The sequence below is a fragment of the Poecilia reticulata genome, chromosome 20, assembly GCF_904066995.2.
Source record: "Poecilia reticulata chromosome 20, P_reticulata-male-v2, whole genome shotgun sequence".
NCBI lineage: Eukaryota > Metazoa > Chordata > Actinopteri > Cyprinodontiformes > Poeciliidae > Poecilia > Poecilia reticulata.
Window position 1 is genome coordinate 7,680,723 of NC_088849.1, and position 13,153 is coordinate 7,693,875.

At 37.9% G+C, this 13,153-nt stretch overlaps 1 protein-coding gene across 1 annotated transcript in view; it reads left to right on the plus strand.

The window, feature by feature from the left end:
- The window catches only part of rps20 (ribosomal protein S20), a 49,737-nt gene that overhangs the window by 21,260 nt on the left and 15,324 nt on the right, over positions 1 to 13,153 (plus strand). The gene's annotated exons all lie outside the window — the stretch shown is intronic.

Below are 13,153 nucleotides of genomic sequence, written 5' to 3' on the forward strand. Positions count from 1 at the left end.
TTTCTGTCAGTGTCCATGGCATTTGAAATGAAAATGAAGCATTTCGTAATACAGCAATTCACATCACATAGCACGCTAGAGGTAGCCATAAAGGGTAGTTGTCATGTGTAGCTCCTTTAGATGTGCCGATCAGGCTTTTTCCTGCCGATTCCGATCACCCATGAGGGCCGATCACCGATACAGATCACATAATTATCATTTTTTAAATCATAAGCACTACCGGTTACATTATGTGGAAAAAGGAACCATGAATTCACTTTAATTTAGACAACTTAGAAACTTGTTTTTAATAACTTTTTCCAAGAAAAAATCAAAACAGGCATTGTGTAAATTGTACTATCGGTAATACTGTCTTTAACAAACTGAAAACATATGAAGGCTCTGAAGAGGTTAAATAATGCAAAGAGCCAAAATAAAACCTCTCAACATTGCCAAAAAATTCAAGTATAAAACTTAACATTCAAAGTTAAATACAGGATCCATTACAATAAACAATCCTGAGTTACTGAATGAAAACTTCCTGATAGCATGGCGGCTAGCTGATTACTGCTAGTTCTGATTGGCTGTTTCTGACTGAGCGGAGTAATTATGCAGAACAAGGAGGAGGCAGAGGAGGTCGATTATTTTTTCTGAGATTATCTGTCTCATGTTAGGACAGCGAAAGTTTTAATACGTATGTAATTTTTTTTTTTTTTTGAGTTTGATGCTGCAGCTTTAAACAGAGGTTCGGTGTCTGTGAAATATTACTACCTGTAGCGCGTAGCAGCGGTTCAACAGCGAGAACAGAACCAGCGTCTTACATCGCAGCTCCAAGATTTAAATAATTTTGCGGGTTATTTGTTTAGCTTTCTGACCGTCATGCTAATCCGGGTGAGTGTTTGCAGCTGTGCGCTGCTTTACCTGGTGTCTGATCCTCCATATGTCTTTTTAACTGCAATGAGCCTCGATGTAGCCAAACTCCGTCAAGTATGGCATTGTTTTTATGCCATCTTAGACCTCTAGTAGCTCCTTAAGGTACAATCAATATAAACAATATATTGCAGTGCAATACAGACAAATGAAAGCTTCTTCATAAAAAAAGATAATAAATAAAAAGCCTTTTAATCTAAAAAAAAATTTCATATGTGTAAATATATATTTTTTCTATAAAACAAGTTAACATCATTGACCTGGACACTACACCAAGAACAAGTTTTGGTGGAGGAACCTGGAGGGTTTTGGTTGACTGGGTTTACCAAGCTGAGAATTTACTTCAACGAATTTTGTACTTTCAAACACTAGAAAAAAAAAGATTCCTTTGGTTTCCATATTACGACTTTCCAGAATTTTTACTTTGAATTTTGCTTTCTTAGAAGCAAGCGAAAGCTTTTCTTCAACCACCAACTTTCTCTCGTATCTCAATATAGAATTTTTAAGCATATGGGAAGTTTTAACGCCACTGTAGCAAATTTTATCAAAGTTGTACATACCTTGTTGCACAACTTTCTGTATACCTTGATGCATACAGATGCAATTAAACCGTTTTCTGTTTTTTGTTTGTTGTTTGTTTCTTTTACTGTAAACATCACCACGTTTAACAAGCAAAGCAGATATTTTTGATTTTAAGGTCAGGATTGGTAATTTTTCTGTTTAAAGCTGTTACCTTGGGGTAAAAATTTAATGCATAATTAAACTTTGTTTGACACCAATTATGCAGTGTCAGTAGAAAACTGTTTTTTGTTGTTTGTCCCACTGTAAATTTTGTTTTAAATGTCTTTCTAGATGCTTGCGCTTACATAAGTCATTCACCAGGGTGGTTCTTGCTATAAAAGTTTGACAACTATTGCATTTGGATTTTTTTTTTTTTTTTTTTTTTTTGTTAATCGTTTGCATAAGAAAAAGAGGAAAAAAACATGTGTGCAGCTGGATTCCAATCCCTACCATGTTTTATTTCGAAAGAAAAACTCGGCTAAATTTCTGCATTATGATTGCGTGAATCCCCGTTTAGTATTTGTGGTGATATTGATGTAAAACTCTAAATAAATATGTGTTCGTCAGTTTTTATCTTTTCGAGGAGCACGTGAAAGCAGCATATGCTTAAAACGGCTCGCGCGAACTGCTGCGTGCGCATACAGAGACACACACACGCACACGCACACCGAGAGGGGCGGTACCTCGCGCTCACTGCAGCGGCAGTCGCCACTTTCAAACAGGACAGACGAGACTGCCGACGCGAAACTCCGGTCTAGAACCGGGAACTCGTGTCTGGGAAACAGGGGCTTCACATCCAGGCACGAGTCTTTTTTTTTTTTTTTTTTCTAATGGACTAACGGGGAAGTCTTTGAACCAACTTAGATGTAGTTTCCAGCAACCGGATGGTTCAGCTGGAAAAGCGTGACAGTTGCGTCAAACGTGAATGAAACCCTTTTGTTTACCCTGGAATCCTTTTCAGAACAAACACATAGTGCCTCTGTAAAGTCGCGAGATTTAAGTTTGGCGCCTGCGTGGGTTGTTTACATGAAAGTAACAAGAGTGACTTGGGACTTACGAAACCCCACTGGGTGTACCTATTTTTAAATTTATCACTGGAAGAGCTGCGGTCATCTTCAGTCACCTGACTCGTTTCTGTAGCCTACTATTTAAATCCAATAATTTGGTAAAATACTCAACTTCCAAGGGTGGAGGTTCTGACGTCACAGGGGCTCCGGAGAGAGCCACTCCTTCTGCTGCCACACGGAAACAAACGTTAACCAACAGAAGCTCGTTCTGCACACGAAACCAACAACAAAAATATCTACACTACTTTACAAAAGAAAACACTAATACGACCCTAATAGATACAATTTAAAACATCCATAATCAATATAGAAACATTCAGTTTATATAATGTGAATAACATGCTTGTTTTCAATGCCTAGAAAGAATCTGAAAATTATTTCTTTGTGGCTTCATAAGTAGAGTAAAAGTCTCAAAATCTTTCTTACATGGCGCATACCACAAGGGGGCGTCCATTTTCTTTGACACGACATTTAAACAAGGAGAAGAAAACGTATGCGGGTTTTCAACTTGAAGAATAGATATCGGAATGTAGCCGTACGCGCTGTAACGTTTTTCCTTTTGTGGTTGATAACGAGCTTTTGAGAAAAAAAAAAGAAAAAGAAAACAACTTTTGAGAAAACTGCTAGCGTCAAAAATTTCTTGTTAGCACGAAGTATTTGTTTCCATGTGGTAATATTATTTGCAAGTGTCGTGTTTGCTCCGTGGAAATTATAAATATGATTTTTTTAAGTGAATAGGCAAAATAGATTTAAAAAATTTTTTTTAAAATAAAAACAAACAGGCTCAGGAGATTAAATTGTCTCGAGATAACAAAATCGTCCTGTTGTCATGAGATAACCATGGCTCTCTTATGACAAAATGCTAATTTCTAATGAAGGGGAAGCCACAAAAAACCTGAAAAATATAATAATATTAATTCATAATTTGGCTCATGTTGCCCCCTGCTTGTCCTCCCCTGGGTGAAAAGACATTTTACCCTAGGTAAGGTTAAAAAAAAAATAAAGATATTTTTTACAACTGAGCTGTGATATTTTTACAACTGAGCTGTAGTTGCTACGTTACAAAAATAATTTTATTTGCTCTATTTTGTACTACTAATATTGTGAAAAAGTAATTTATTTCTCTTTTCCGTTTAGCTTTACTTTGGACTCGTGTATAATTTAAAAAAAATGTTAACGTAACGGAATAAAATAAGCCGATTGAAACTCATAGTTTTGTCAGTGAGAGATGTGCAACCAAAGATGTAAACTCCATCTTTCCAGCCTTAAGGTTAGAATTTATGAATATCTTCTCTACTGTCCACAAGCAATGGCACAAAGGTAACGTGAAGTGACTCTTTCAAATCCACAGGGATAACCATAACAGGCCTTTTCTTGGTCATCTTTAGGTAAAGGTGTTGACGTACGCACTCTTCTTTATGCCTTTTATCTTCTTTTGACTCGAGTTTCTATAACGCCCCCTTAGATGGGGAAGAGAGGAAAAAAAAAAAGATTCAGACAGGAATGGTTTGAATAATTTTTGATACCTGTCAGGCATATGGGCAGGTATAGAGGGATGTAGCGCGGCTCAAGAAGTTTGACGTCAGCCGTTTTTATTAGCTCTAAAAAGTTTTGCGTTGTGATTGTTTTGCTGAAACTTTGATCAGCAGGCTAATAAAGCCTGCTGACAGCGTGTAGCTGTCACTGCCCATTTCGACAGCAATAAAGTTGAGTAAAATAGCTATAATCACCTCTGGTCCTTATTAATAATGCATGTAGTATGGGGGAGAGGAGGGTGGAAAAAATAATGGTGGTGAAGTTGCTATGAGAGGAACTGAATCCATGTGTTCCCAGCCTATTCTTCTGACAGGCCTGACATTGTAATCATTAGCATGAAGCAGTCAGGTTGCGCTATAGTGACAGTGCACGTGGCACTTTACCAGGGGAGATGTTTTATTTGTTGTGACAGGTGAAGCTGTAGATCCATAGAGGCCTTGTTAAGACTGTCAGCTGCTGCCGTTAAAGCTACAGGGAGTTTTGGTATCGTTGCAAATCCACAGCCAACATTATCCAAGCTGCCTTCCAGATTAGCCCGGACTTAAACTTCCGATAACCCTACCGGGGCTGACATTTGCATGCAACCCTGAATGCGTCTCCGTACAGTGCGTTTTTTTTGTGTGTGTGTGGTTCAACACGCGTTTAGGAACAAGGAGCTCGGAGACGAACCGGGGTGGACCTGCTGAAAGCCTCCGCTTGCCAAATGCAATAGTGTGGCTTTCATTGATTAAGACGTTTCCATTAGTGTCGCAGTGGGATTCCGTGGAGACGTGCAGGGGGCCGTGACACGACCGGTCTGATCGTAATGGACGTTCATAATTGATGGGAAGGTCAGGATCGGAAAGTAGTCACACACACACACACACACACACACACACACACACACACACACACACACAATCGCTGATTCCCTGTCACTGTCATTTAGAGCAAACTCTTTCTTATTAAGTTGCCACATGACTGCTCAAATGGAAGTAAAGCTATCTGCAAAACAAAGGGCACAATGCGCAGTGTGTTCCATTTGAAATGGCTCAAGCTCAGTCAGATTAGATGGAGAGTGTGTGTCGACATCAATTTTCACTATCTTACCGCAGATTCCCAATTGGATTTGCGTCTTAGGACTTTGACTGGGCCATTCTAATGCATCAACTTGCTTTGGTCTAACCTAGTGATGTCTGAACTTTTTGCCATATGTGCCAAAATCTTCAACTGAAAAGTGCTTGAGGGCCAATAAAGCAAGTTTGTATGTTAATTATAAACCAAAAACATGTTTAGATATTTTTTTATCTGCTCAACAATGAATATAGAACTTCTTCCACATATTTGCTGTTTACCTTAAAGGGACAATATTATGTATTTTCCATAATATTGTCATAGTCAAGTAATTATGTTACCTATATATATTGTATATGATGTAAAAGAAATTTGACTATAATTTAACGCCTTAAAATTGGGACACTGTCTCTTTCTGAAACTCCGCCTTCAGGCAGTCAATATATTATTCCTCTATGAACTATTTAACAATGTTCTCCATACTGAGCTCAGCAGGTATGTCTTTTTAATTAAAATAAAAGCACTTTTAAAAATTAAAATTTGAAAAACTTCTCAATCAAAAAATGTTTTGAGATTAAAATACAATCGTAAATCGTATTTTAATCTTAGGTGTAAGGTGTATGCAAGTGTTCAACCTACAATAATGCAACTTATTTATTCAGATTTTATTTTTTTCAACATATTTTTTTTTCCAATTTTATTTTTTCAGATTTCATTTTTTGAAACTTGGACTTTTCTTGAGATAATATTGGAACAAATTTCTCACCGTACACGGAACAGCTGGACTTATACTGACATTAAATGACGCACATGATGTGATATGTGCACACATTCACTAATTAGGTGACTTCTGGCAATTATTAGGCCTGGACTCAGAACATGCACGACACACTTCCAACATTCGCATTAGTGAAACATTTTAACAACCATGTTTCGTGATTATGCAATAGTTTGTGTTAGTCTATGAAGAAGTTTGCGGTTGCAACGCGACAGAATGCGAAAAAGTTTCAAACTTTTGCAAGACCAAGTGTAAAATAAACCACAGGAAGGTGATTAAGTCACATGCAGAAGTTGTTGAAAACTCATCATTGGGCAGAAAGTATAGAAGAGCTGGATTTGGTGTGGAAGTGGAGCCACTTTATGAGCCCTGACATGCAGAAAATTGTTTCCGCCAAAGAAAAAAAAACAGGACTGAAATTATTTTATAAGATGTGAAGCATGTTCTGACTTTTATGGAGCATGTTTTTAATATTAAGGTTTGAGCTATTTGCTCAAATTTGGTTTAGTTGTAAAGTTGCCGAGCAGTCCCACTCCCCGAACGTCAAGTGTTTAATACCACATCTTTATCAGGCTGACATTTGTTTCAGGACAATAAGCGGATCTTCTTTTATCTCATGGGACTGCAAATCTCAAATCCGGAACTAGTAACTCACAAAGAAAAAATACCCTGATTCATAACAATGATTATTTTTCAACAAGACTGCAAAAACTATTCTATTATGAGAATATCCTGTCAACACTCAGCATGAAAGGTGCCAATCATTTTCGAACCCATGCTTTGGTTTCCTTTTTTTCTGTCATTGATTCTATTACGATTTGCATCAACTGCTTTAGGGGGGAAAAAAAAGGTACGTTTTGGGATTTCGGAGATAATCTTTTGTTGACGTTTGGATTTTAGGTTTTTCAAAGGTCGTTCGATGGTCAGATGGAAGAGGTCAAGCAGAGATTGTCTCTCTTTTTCCCGTGTCCCTCGATCGTTCTGTAATCTGCTTGGGCTCTTTTACTTTACACAAGAATCAGGGGCAGAAGGGCTTATGCGGCTGCGTGACACCCGGAGTTTCAGAAAGCATATGAGTCATATTTGTTTGATGGAGTAATGATGATGATGGATGGCAAGCGTGGAAGCAGGCAGCGGCTAAATGCCGGGACGCTGTTGGCACGGGCAAACCAAAAATCGGTTGCAAAGGCGAGTGCCAGGAGATTTTATTTACAACTGTTTATAACCCACGGATCCTAGGATTAGTAAAGAGAGAGGAAAACAGGAGAATATGAATGAGAGCTCATTTATCCACTGATAAATACATACAAAACTGATTATGACTTTTATTTTTGGCAAACCATTTCTGTTTTGGGTCACTGTCCTGCTCAGTGATTTTCTAAAAATATAAAACGTTCTAACAGTTCGAAGTCTTCACGATGCCATCCTCTGACAGGGTTTCTCACGGTTTTTGGAAGTGAAACGGGCCCGCATCATCCCATATCCTCCTCCATACTTAACAGATGATACACCAAAAACGGGTTTGTGACTAGAAAGCTCTGCTACTGAAACTCGGAGCTCTCACGACGATCCTCTCTCTTGCACTTCTCTAATCCTCCTCGCCCTACATGGTGAAAAGATAAACTTTGCTCCTCGTCCAAACTTGTCTGGCAGTTTCAGCGATTGTAAACTTTATAATATTTATTGCTTTGACCATTGATATGGTTTGGTAGGTTGTTATTATTTTAACTTCTAACCAACAGCCTTACTTTATTGGCATCTTTTTCATTTTGATGAAGTGTATCATATTAATGTCAAAGACAAACAATAGGTGAAAAATTACGAATTAAATAAGCGTCGTTCAGTGTGTGAAACAGCTTAAAATTGTAAACTGGAGAGACAAAAAAAAAAAGAGTCTTCTGTTGTATTTGTTAAAAATGGATTGTTAGATGTGTCAGTAAGTAATTTTGTAATAAAATAAATTACAGAAATTCTTAGCTAGTAAATAAACGTATTAAAACTTGGGGTTGAAATGTTCAAAAAATATCCAGATAAAATCAGTGACCTCATGCTCCTTTGGTTACAAAAAAATACATGCTATTGCTTTTTGCACGTCTTTATTAGAGGTGACAATAAGTGTGGAGATGAATAACAATAAAAACGGTCTATGGTGATCCTGCTGAGAATCACTGCTTATCACTAGAGAACAGGAGTAACCCAGACGCACAGACACAAGGGAAGTAAAGACATTGCCTCAGGTTATCCACATTTTAAAACAGCTGTCTCTTGTACAGCCAGAGGCTGTGGTAAATTATTCATTGCATATGTTGGATTTATTTGGAAACCCCCCCAAAAAACATTAGTAGGGATCAAACATAAGCAAAAAGGGACACCAATGATGAAGTACTCAGTGTTCTTCCACATATGGGGTTCCCCAAGAATACTGCTCGGCCCACTACTTTTTTAGTGTTTTAATTTCTTTTTTCCTTTTGTTTTTGTGAAGTTGCAGTAAACCAAAGGACTGAATTTCAACACATCACTTTAATTCAATTCAGTTTCTTTATAGTGGCTTGCAAAAGTATTCATACCCCTTGACCACTGCCATATTTTGCACATAACAAACACAAACATAAATGTATTTAATTGGAATTTAACCTGAATTTAGCCAACGCAAATTAGTATTTAATTGTGAAGTGGAAAGAAAATTATACAGGATTCAAAAAAATTTTTTTACAAGTAAAAAAGTGAAAAGTGTGATGTGCAAAAGTATCCGGCCCCCTTTTCTACAAGTGCCACCAGCTGCCTACAGAAGTTGCCTCTGTTGCGCTTTCAAACTCGAAAGTTTGAATGCGCACCCTTTTCACTGTTTCAAATATTTCGACTGTTTGATCCGCCTTGTTACATACGTATGCTCTTCTGTTCTGAAATGTGACTTTTAAGTTCTCGTGGGAAACCCAATTCCAAAATCTAATTTCACGCTTAATCTGGTCCCTTCATGCCTTCCACACCCTCAGCCTCTGCTCGGATCGCCTGTGGAAAACCAGCTGCGGCATCAGGAAGGGTTTTCTGCCTTATTTGGTTTGAGACGGACTGTTGGGAATGCCAGAAAATTGTATAATAAGGTTTTATACACAGAAGTCATAATTTTAGCAATCAAATATGTATATTTTAAAATGCCTGAGTGTAATCGGATTGCATTCAGACATATTTCTTAAAACCATTAGTAAGTAAAGTAGCATGATGTAACCACTTTAGTCTCCTTTGGTAGACATGTTGGGATTTTGTGTAAAAAAAACAACAACAAAAAAACAATAACAACAACAAAAGTTCACTTTTATTATTCACCATAAACAATTTCTAACCATCTTTAACCAGTCACAGTGTTAAGTTTACTTTCAGAATGCAATCATGATTCATGAATGGCGTTCCCAACCACAGCGCAACTACTGTACTTGACAGCTACAAACAATATTATTTAATGTTATTCAACGTAATCAAAAGCATATGTGCATGAAAACAATTATGAGGAAATTGAATGAGTCACTCCATTTGCTTCCCACATGCCGCAGCCATGTTAATATCTTCCAAATGTAGCTCTCTCGCTCCTGCAGATTCCTCCCCGCGAATGTACATCTGAGCTCCGGCTCTGTCGCAGCAACGGGAGAGGGAAGCCTTCCTGCGCTGCAGCCATGTTTTTCATTAAACTCTACAAGATCTCTGTCGCCTGCCTGTCGGCTTCGTCTACATCCAGGTCATCAAAAAACGGGTTTAAAGGGGCCAGTCTGTTCCAGATTTTAGTCAGGTCGGGGATTGATGGTGGGTGTTGAGGCATGTCAGAGAATGTAGATGAAGAGGGTCTAAACCAAAATTTGTTCATAAAACAAAAAAGGTCTAAATGAGAACCGTTCTATGCGTAATTTGTATGGTAATGAGCACACAGGCCCACTTCACAGTGGGGTTTTCCATTCGAACACAATCCCAAGGCCGAAAAACAATGTATTGTGTATTCTTATTCCTCTTTCAAGTTGGAGCTTTATCTATATGAGACAAAAATAGCGTTCTCGTAATATCAGCACTCAAAAGCCTTTTGTGTTCAGAAATTGAGAATTACAAGAAGAGTCAACAAAACATCTGCGACTGAGAGGAAAAAAATACTTTACACCCCCTTTGAAATTACAAACCATCTCCATCAACCTCAAAAGTTTTCTTAAATGTGCAAATTCTTCGTACAGCCAATAATCAATTGTGACTCATGAAGTCTACGTCTGCAAACTCTGTCTAAGCCAGTGGTTCTTAACCTGGGTTCGATCGAACCCCAGGGGTTCGATGAGTCGGTCTCAGGGGTTCGGTGGAGCTTCTGCCGCTGAGGTAAAGACACACTTGTGTAAGTCGTGATGACGCCCCGCTTTGCCATCGCTTGCCAATCAGAGGAACACGTTACATTGCTTAGCCAATCAATGCTGCGGAGGAGCTCTTATTGAAGGAGTTCCACTCTCAGCATGGATTTGAACTTGTGTCTTTAATTACTTCAGCAAAGCTCACAGTTTTTACCAAATTCTGTAGCTTTCGGTGAACTTCTACATCTGCTCCTTAGTCGCATCTTTTCGGGGTTGCTACTACCTCTAGTGGTGTGGGGGTGGTAACACAGCTAATATAATTACGTTACTAAATCAGAATACCGTAAAGCCTTTTGTGTGTGGGTGATGGGGGATAAGAAGGGTTCGGTGAATGCGCATATAAAACGGGGGTTCGGTACCTCAAAAAAGGTTAAGAACCACTGGTCTAAGCTATTGAGTGTTTTTAGCGTCTCCTTACTGTTTCATTATTTCACTGCTGGCTTTATCTGCAACATTTAAAACTGCAGCATGTAGCCTTTATAAACAATGTTTTGCTTTTACATATTTGTCAAAACTGTGACCAAATCACGAAAGTGTAGTATGAGACAGATAAACTGAAAATAAATAAATAAATCTAGCTAGGAGTTCCATTTTTTTCAGAATACTAACCAGCTGGGGGCAACTGCCTTGGCTAATTAGTTAGCATGCTAACCCAGCAACTGCCTTGGCTAGCTAGAACGCAGTTAGAAAGGCCACCAATGATAACGGGAAAACAGTTTTCCTGTACTGATAAGTTGTTTCGTCGTATCGTATAGAATTCTAAGGTTCTATACAAGTCTTTTTTTTTCCACTTCTTTTTTTATTTGCTGTGGATCAGATTTTAGAGGAAAATACTTCTTTAAGGCAGAGCCGCTTCCTCTAGTAGCCTTGTAGTGAGACAAATTTCAGTCTAATCCATTTTCAAGCACTGTAGTAGTTTCATAGTCATGACATTTATTTTTTGTGCGTGTCAAACGACCCGTTAAATGCCTTACTAGATGTGGTGATAAATAGTCCAACAGGCCCAATTAATTTTACTGAAAGATTTTGGAAGATTTTGGACATATGAATGTTTCCTACAAAGCGCAGCCTGCAGGCTGGTTCTGGAGTTTTAAAAGTACTCCAAACCTTGTTAAAAAACGAAAAAGAAAGAGAGAGAGAGAGAGAGTAAAAGTTGGCTGGGTATGTTGTTCATTTAACATGAAACATTTTAAGTTGTAGTTGTATAAATAGTGCCAAATATATCCTTAAAGGAAAAATTACGATAAAGCTTTTCCAGACAGCCATATTAAACCCTCCAAATATGTTTTACAATAGGTGACGACATTCAAGCTCGCAATTTTTTTTGGAACTTCTTTATAATGAACGACGGCTGCGAGGAAAAGGATGCAAATAAAACATGTGAGGGTGGAAACTCTGGAAGATTTAAAATCAACTCCCTCCCAATCAATGTTGGCACAAATCAAGTCGTGTTTTTGTACTGGGATATCCTTGTTTTATTGATACATGGCAGTACGAGGAGGAGAAGATCTGACGACAAAAAAAAAGAAATGAATGAACTTTACAGGACTAAATGTAAAGGCATTTTACTTATTTATTTTTATTTTTTACTATTGCTGAAGTCTTCAACTTCAGTCAAAAAGTTGAAGACCGAATATATAAGTTCAGGAGAGCTGACAGTTTCATGTAGTGGTAAGAGCTTACTGCCCCCTTCTGGACGATAGGGGAATTTTCTCCTCCGTCTTTGTGGCAGCTTTCCTTCAGCCCTGATACAGAGATTTAATTATTTCCCGCGGTCAGAGAATTTAACTGTCAAGCCTAAGAGTAATTCAGATTCCTTTGATCATATTCACCAAATTTCAAGTTAAGATTGTCTTCTCTCTGGCCAATCTATGCTGAAGGTCCTATCATCTGTAAGGTTCTCCAGCCTTAAGAGCTGTTTTGTCCACTAAGATGTTAAAGAATAAAAAAAGTGTAATATTTAATCATCGTTTCCAGTTAGTAAAGCTGAGTTGTCCTGCCTTGTTCTTTTTTTTCTCCACAAGCAACACTTCTTCAGTGTTTTCTGAAATTGGACTGAAACATTTAACCTACAAACTCAAAACTAACAACTAACTTTTCAGCAACATATGGGAGTTTGTTTAAAGTCAACAATTGTTGAATATCGATCAAATTTTCACAGACATACTTTTTCACTTCTAGAAAGGCTATTTTTTTTGTTATAAGAGAAACAATCTGCCAGTGCAGGGCCGTGCAGAGACCACTACAGGGGCAGGTGCTCAACAAAAAAAGGCCACATCTAACCACATTCTAGGACAGAATATTAACAAAGCCTCTCAGCTTTCAGAGTTTAATAAACAATGATAAATTACAAAATTGTGAGATGTACAATCAAAGCTAAGGAAAATCTCTATATAGAGCATACAGCTATGCCTATGTAAGATATTTTATTAAACATTTCTTTCTGCAGGTCTAATTTGTTATAGGAAAGTATTGCAATATTCAAACCCGCAATTTAGCAAAATATGTAAATCAGAGCTAGACCAGCAGACATATTTTGTCTTTACAGAATTACACTATTAAAAATATAAACAAGGGCACAATGCAACCTTTTAATGGACCATAATCTATAAACAAAGAGCTGCCTGTTTGCTACACTTGCAGTGGAGATGAAGATGGGAAAGTTTGCTGTGAGACTGCAGAGTGTAAAAACTCAACTTCTGCGCTATCAAAGGAGGCATTGGAAGACTGTACCCAAAAGAGATCTGGCTTAGGGAACAATTTGGCCAATCTCAAAGAGCTTGTCAGTGTCTGTTGTATTTCATTACCTCTCTGCTTAAACCGCTACTCCGTGCTGAAGCAGAAACGATACTTAACGTTTTCTCTCATCTGAC